This window comes from Struthio camelus, chromosome Z (genome assembly GCF_040807025.1).
Source record: "Struthio camelus isolate bStrCam1 chromosome Z, bStrCam1.hap1, whole genome shotgun sequence".
Taxonomy (NCBI): domain Eukaryota; kingdom Metazoa; phylum Chordata; class Aves; order Struthioniformes; family Struthionidae; genus Struthio; species Struthio camelus.
Window position 1 is genome coordinate 26,849,945 of NC_090982.1, and position 7,516 is coordinate 26,857,460.

At 42.6% G+C, this 7,516-nt stretch overlaps 1 long non-coding RNA gene across 1 annotated transcript; it reads left to right on the top strand.

Annotated features, from left to right (window-relative positions):
- Nucleotides 1–589: 589 nt before the first annotated feature.
- On the top strand, nt 590–3,687 carry LOC138064463 (uncharacterized). Its single transcript, XR_011137720.1, has 2 exons — nt 590–746; nt 2,207–3,687. It is a non-coding gene; the product is annotated as an uncharacterized lncRNA (long non-coding RNA).
- Nucleotides 3,688–7,516: the final 3,829 nt, after the last annotated feature.

The following is a 7,516-nucleotide window of genomic DNA, read 5'->3' on the forward strand; positions in this document are numbered from 1 at the left end:
CAACTTCAGAACAAAAATTAAAAGTATTTTTTTTTAATAAGAAATAAAACTGGGGAAATTCAGTGTTCTCTGGAGAAGGGATGGGCGTGAAACTGCTCGTGCTGGTGCAGGTAGTCTTTGTCCAGCAGGCCAGCGTCCTCACGGGACCCCCCTCTGGCCGCGGAGCTAAGCTGGGGCGTGAGGTGGCTGCGCTCGGCCACAGGTTTTGGGCACCTCGAGTAACGCTGTTCTCGAGATCCCCTTTCGGGATACGAGGGGCCGCCCTGTGCGCCGGTCCGCAACAGATACGGTCGAGGTGTTCAGGCTTTGTGAACTGTCGACTCAGATAAAACAAATACGCCTGCCCAAAATGTTTGCTTGGCCTTGAAACTTTGTTCAGCGAAGAGCTGATGTTCCTGAGGGCTTATTTAAATAAACCAGAGGAGCAGCTTTGTCCTTAGCCTGTGGCCTTGGGAAAGGGGATTCTGCAATCGACTGTTTTATATATATGTATTTTTTTATTTGAATTTCCTTGTAAAGGCAATTTCCTTGTATTGAATTTCCTTGTAAATATGGGGAGGGTGGGGGGGAAAGCTATTAAATGAGCTTATTCGGCTGCTGAGTCACTGGGGAGAGGCTGGCGGCGGCCGGAGGAGGCTCAGCACGGCAGGGTGACGGGCACGGCTGCGCCGCTCAGGCTCGCACACCCTCCGGTTATTTTAAGCTGACTCCAGCATCCGGGCTGGTTTTGTTTCTACCTCTGCCAGGTGAGAAGGGCTCTTTCCTTGAAGGGGGGGGGGGGGGGGGAAGCTTTATGCCACACTTGTGGCTGCAACCCAGCCTACAGGAAAGGTTTTAGAAAAGCAAAAACATCACACGTTTGATCTCAGGGAAAAAAAAACTCAAGGATTTCGTTCTTGACGCAGCACTCTGATAACTCAAGTGGGATAGCGAAAGGAAGGGATTTTCAGACCCAGCTTTCGTCTAGAGCAGAGGCACAAGTGAAAGAAGATGTGCTCAAACAGCAGAGGCATCGCTCCAACATCTGAAAGACTCTTAAAAAAAAAAAAAAGTTTGGGAAAAACACTTGATTTTGTTCAACCCTTTTGCCTGTATTTTACTACACAAAAAGTGTATTTGCTTGAAAAATAAAGGGAACTCTGCAACTTTACTTACAATAGTGAAACATGCCCTAAAAAAAAGGGATAGTTTGCAGAAAAAGAGTGGAAGTTACCCTGATTGCTTAGGATTTACAGTCAATAATGACATTCCTGCGTCAGCTCTTTTTAAAAATAGCCCTCTCTTTCTAGCCCCAAACAGCATACTGCTTATACGTAGAAGCCAGCTGTGCATGTATTAACTTTCTTTCCCCGGTACTAATAAGCTCTGCAAAGATATGTTCCTGGCATTATCTTCTGCTTCGGTTAGTTAAAAAATAACCCCCAGAGCAGCTTTGCAAAGCATGTGGCCTGCTGCAAGTGAACCAGAGGCGGGTTTGCATCAGCGGCTGCCAGACTGCTGCGGGCAGGCTGGAAGGAGGGAGGAAAGCAAGGGGCAGCGGGAGGCAGCCGCGGGGGCGGCGCGTTTCTGGGGCTGGCGGTGGGATATTTGGGAGCGGAAGTGCCACCCTCCCACGATGGAGGGGATTGCTGCACGTTGCCCTCTCTACTGCTTGGTGCGGACAAGGCCCAGCGGTTTCCAAGCGGGGTGGCCCGGTGGGTCCTCGCTGACCCTCTCTGGTCTTCGTCCACGCCTGCCTTGGGCAGGGATGGCCACGCTTGAGGACCCGCACGCGTGAGGGGCCCTGGGTAGTAAAAAGGAGCAGGGCTGTAAAAGCGCAAACGCTGCCCTCCACCAGTCCAACCTTCGGTCTCCAGCAGGAGTTTGTGTGTGAGAGCGAAATGTCTCTCTTTACTGAAGGTTGGTCCGTGCTGACCTGTGATTCGCCCCCTCCAGGTGACAAACTGTTAAGCGCAACAGCCTTAGCTTCCATTAGGTGCCTAGAGCTGGGTTAATTAACATGTAGCTCCAGGCCGTTTCCTAACATAATATAATTTCCAAATTCTCTAGCTTAGAAAATCTTGCGGAGAAGTCAGATCATCTCATGCCTATTCTCACTGTTGAGCATTTATTTTTTGCCAAGTGCCCTACATGTAAATGAGATGCTAATGTCAGCTAAAACCTCACCATAAATCAAACATAAACCCGTTTCTTCTTTTCTCTCCAGCCTGCAGGTTGGGGCTGAGGCTTCAGCTAGCAAACCTCGAAGCCATGACGGTAAATGCCAACCTTTGCATCACTGCTACATGCGTGAAGCTACCAGTCAGTTCACAGCAGCACAGAGACTGAATGGCAGCGCAGCAGTTGGTCCTCGTCTGCACCTAGGGGATTAAGCTCCCCTGCTGCCCCTGCCTCCTCCCTGCACAAACCCTGGTACTCACTGAATTCTCCTCAAGCTGCTGCAGTGACTAAATCGGCAGGAAAAGCACCCAGGTTTTTGGTTTGTTTGCAGAACTGGTCCAGCGCTGGCCAGCAAAGCGCAGGGACTCTGGTAAAGGAGGAGGAGGGAGCAAGTGCCCAAGGCCACAGGAAGGAGGAAGCCCCACTTTTAGCACATATATTGAGTTAACCTTAGCCTGCCATGGATGTGCCTGCTTCACTACGCACCCAGAAACCGAAGTTTTCTCTGGCTTGGGTGACGTTCATGCTTGATGGCACCATGGCCCAAGTTGCCTCTTTGCTGCCAAGTACACATGGGACCAGAGCTGAAGGACTGCTGACTCTGGGCAGGTTTGTCTGGCTCATTATCTGTGAGCAATGTGGTCAATCAAAAGGTGGGCTGCTAGCAAAAATGCACAAATCAGTATGGACATTGTCCGTAGGATGAGTCTGATACATCCATTAAAGGGACCACCTCAGTTTTCCTCTTAACACTGAAGGCTGTAAGCTGACTAACAGGGATCAAGATTTTTCCAGGGTCATAAAGCTACTTTCCCCTCATAAATCTCATGGTACTTAAAATACAACCAAGCAAAATCTACTTTAATCTAATCCTGTTTAAATCTAGTCTGACCTGGTCTCCCAGAAGCATGATCAAAGACCTGTGCACAAACCATTTCACAGGCTCCTCTGGAAACCTGTCGCATATTTCGGATGTGCTGACCTACTAATGTAAACCTCAGTCAAAGCTACAGTAAAAATGCCCTCTATCCAAGTAAAATCTCGATCGGCATATGCAGAAGGGTCAGCTCTAGAAAAACAAGCAGGCAGGTTGGCTGGGCTTAATAATTCTTTAAACAGCGTTAATATAAAGGTAACAGGAGTACACTACAGTAAAAAGTACATAAATGGGGATGAGGGACAACGAATGAAATTGCTTTTTGTCTCCTCAGATCCGTGCTCGGATCTCAGAAACATTACACGTGAAGTTTCACAATGGGACTTCATCTTGTTTGTCTACATTGCAAAATCACCAAATAATCTGGAAAAAGAGTTAGCACGAGGTCTCTGAAGATGAGTGGTCCAAGCCATAGGGAACCTCTTTCCACCAACATGTTTGTCCCGTAGCAGCTTAGTTTGTGCTAATACCTATCTCACAAATGAGTTCAGCAACAAACTGAAAAATACCACTACCAAAATGCTCTCAGGAAATAAAATACCTTAACTACACATACAAACCATTGTCAATAAAATCAAAAGTGAAATCAACCAATAAAGAGGAGTCCAAATATGCATGCAAAAACACGTATGTGGCTTTTTTTTTTTTTAAACATCTTTCAGGAGCAGGATGTACTTTTGACAAAGGGCCTGAGAGTTATTATCTTGTTACAGTGGGAAAATGAAGCTGAAAAAAGGTAAAGGATATGCTGAGAAAGGAGGTCCGTTCTGGACTTCTGGCCCCGTTTTATCCTCTAAGTCACGTTGGCCTCCATTTATATTGCTTTCATTACTGAGCCATTAACAAGAGCCATAAGAGGAGCCTGAAAAAAACCAGGAGGGTGAAATAGGAGAAAAAAGTAACTTACCATGAAGAGTTCTCACAGTCCTGCAAAACAACAGTAACGTCCCTCTCCCTTAAACCTCTAACAACCCCCCAAACAAAACTTTTTAAAATAGTGATTTTCCCCAAGAGCAAAAGAAATCATTGCAAGGATGGCTGGCTGTGGGACTGGAGGAGAGCCAAACAAGTTAAGATGCAGACACAATTTCAGGTAGCTCTGGCTGGAGGGGTAGCATGTGTAGTACTAGGTATCTTAAGGGGCCTTGAATCCAATCAGGTAAATACATTTGGCTATTACACAGTCAGTGATTCTAATGCTTTCATTGAATTTAAACATTTTTCTTGAGCAACCCAGCTCTGGTGGTTCGTTTAGCAAACATAGCACTGATCTGTCGTAAGGGCCTGTCACATACACTGATGTTTGGGCTGGTCTTATATGAGATGGCCCCTTTCTGACTACTTTATGGGTTATTGTAAGTGTCAGGCTTATGTTCAGTTGAATACTTTGAGATATGGGATATTAACTGGAAGCAAAAACAAAAAAGACCAAGGAACTTTATATTTTATAAACAAAATACATTAAATTTCTTGATACACGCAAGCACACACAAAGGTTTTAAAAAAAAAAAAAACCCCATGCACGCCGCTTAGAAAATCATACGGAAAACAGACAAAATAAGAGCTTGCTTCAGGGTAACACGAAATATTGTCACTTATATACGGATTAAAAATAGCATTGTACTCAAAGGCTAATCATTTAAAGAAAGAATCATTCAGACTGGAATCTAGAGTCTACAGGATATGTTTTAAAGAGAGAAGTTAACTAAATGCTTTGTATTGGCACAGTTTGAGTAACCCTACCGTGAAACATGGACAGAATGAAAAGGACTTGACTCCAGCAGACCCCTTTCTGGTGCCTGTAAACTCAGGTAACGCAACACTTAATCTGCCTCAGGTCAGCACTGATTACACAGTTCAACCCTGCATGCCTGTACACAAACAGAAGCCTGGATACCATTATACTACTTATTTTTGATCTTCTCTCTGTACTAAGTAAACCTCAATTTGTGATAACTGGGCTTACTGCTATTCTAAAATTAATGCTGCAAGCTGATTTTAGAGACAAGGAGAAACTAACCTGGGGTACAAAGTAACTTAATAAAGATACCCTACTTAGGGGGCTTGAGCCAAAAGGAGCATCGGCCTGAGAAGTCTAATACAAGCAATACTGCATGCAATACTAGCCACAAGGCTATGAGGCTATATGGCAAATACATCCTGAAAAGAAAATGCATTAAAAAATTCTCTATTTCATATATATCTTATCACACAGCACAGAACGCAACTGTGAGCTGCAGCTTCTTCAAGAAGCTGTTTCTCTAGTTATTTTAACAACTTTTTTTTTTTTTAAACAGATTTGTATCTATAGCGAATAAGCATTCAAACTGCAGTATTCTGGGTTGCTACTGTAGGTGTTTATTCTTGCTCTTCTTTTAACAGTGCCATCTTATATCGGTTTTACACCTCTATTTTCATTTCATTTAAATTACAGGCTGCTGCTATTCTGCTCCTTTGCATCCCATATGCCAATACTTGCTTCTTTCATTGAATTCAGATCTTTCTGAGTTAAGAATCTGGTCCTCTGTTCTGTTTCCTCATGCTGACGGGCCTGCCCTTTGATAGGTTTGCTCTCAACGTTAAGCTCAAATGGTCTCGGAATTTTCTTCAGACATAGCAAATAAAAATGAAACATGTTTATTCTTTGACCACTGCTAAGTTAGTATTAGCATGGGCAATTTAACAGCTAAAGTACGTTTTGCTGAGTGTTTATGGTAGACTCTGAGGGGAAACCCAAAGTCTTGAAATCACATTTAAAACTTTCTTCCATTGGAAATTGACCTCATTACTGCACTCACAGAGAGAACTTTGCTCTATGGTTTGGACTATGGTTTAACACTTCCGCATGCAGTCACTCTTTCTCCAGCTCAGGTTCTCTTATAGGCTGTTCCCCTCAGTCAACTGTTCAGATTTGTCAATTACTTCCAATAATATCCAGTTACTTTCAGAAGCACTGTCCTTTGTGTTGCGAATCTGAGAGCATAGCCCGTGCAGCTTCCAGGGTATTTAAGTTTAATTATAAAGAGAGTTGCAATAGGTTATTTGTGAAAAAATGTATCATTTGGCTGGCCGGGAAACTAAAACTAATAAAAACTAATATTAAAATTGCATCTATACAGACAGCAAGACTATTTCTTTTTCCTTCCATTATGGAAAGACGAGGGAGGGAAAAAAAGGGCAGATACAGCTTTCAGACGTGATTTTAAACAAGAAAAAGCTAAATGCCTGAAAATTTAAAAACATTCCTTAATCTTTTCAGTATAGTAAAACACATATATATGTACAAAAGTTACATTATTGTAATGCAACAGGAAATAATTAAACTGAAGAGAAAACTTTAGAAGCACAAGTTTGCCAGTGCCTCACAAACACTTTATACTGAAAGTCTTCATCCTCTTTCGCCTGGTTTTATCCATAAAAACGCATCAAACATCACACACACACACACACACAAAAGCCTCATTATATTTGTTAATCAAACCCATTATTTACAAGATCAAGAATGAAATAATCAGTGACAGTTGGCTTGTTAACCCCAAATCATGTCAAGAGCTGCGGTCAAAAACAGTTAATAGAAAGTGAAAAAAGTCAATAGCAACATTTAAAAGCTAAATTCATTTACATATTATCTTAATTTGATTTTATTTTAAGAGATGCATGTAAAGGAACAATTTATACACTTTTTTATGCTATGCTGAAATGTGTCATGCAGCTGTATTAAAAAAGAATCAAGGTCTAAATCAGTTATCTAATTGGCTTAACATTAGATCTTCCATTCTCAGTTGGTGGGAGATAGGCAAAATACGGGAAGAAAGTCTATTAGCCCCACAGAGACAAAGTCAAACAGCTACTTTATATGGTGGTCCAAAGAGCCAAAGCTGCTTCTGAATCATTTATAATCCAAACTAAGCATTACAGCTCAAACAGTATGCCTGTGAATCTGTGATATTTCAGTTTAAAATAACCGATCATCAGAAATACCAAACGGGCCGAATACCAGCAAGATCACAGGATATAGTCAGGGCTTCTCAACCCCATTACATTCTTACACCTACTGCAACCAGCCAAGTCACCTGGCAGTTCATCAGCCTTATAGTGACAGGTTGGAAACACCACAGGAAGCTTGTCATTCATTCTCCAGATCTGGGGTTTAACAGCTAGGAGTAAGTTTGCACAGAATCCTATGGACCACCCTATTGTACAGCCAAAGCTAAAGATGAAGCTAAACATTTACAAAATTAAAGACTACCAAATAAGTCTTCAGTCACCTAGCTGCTTTCATCTGCTTATCCGTTTATTATTCTTAAATGCCCTAAATAAAAAAAGAATCCCCATGATCTGATGAACTTGTCAGGGGCACAGAAGAACCTTTCCAGAACAGCATGTTTATGTACAAGTTAATAACATCTCAGTCTAACA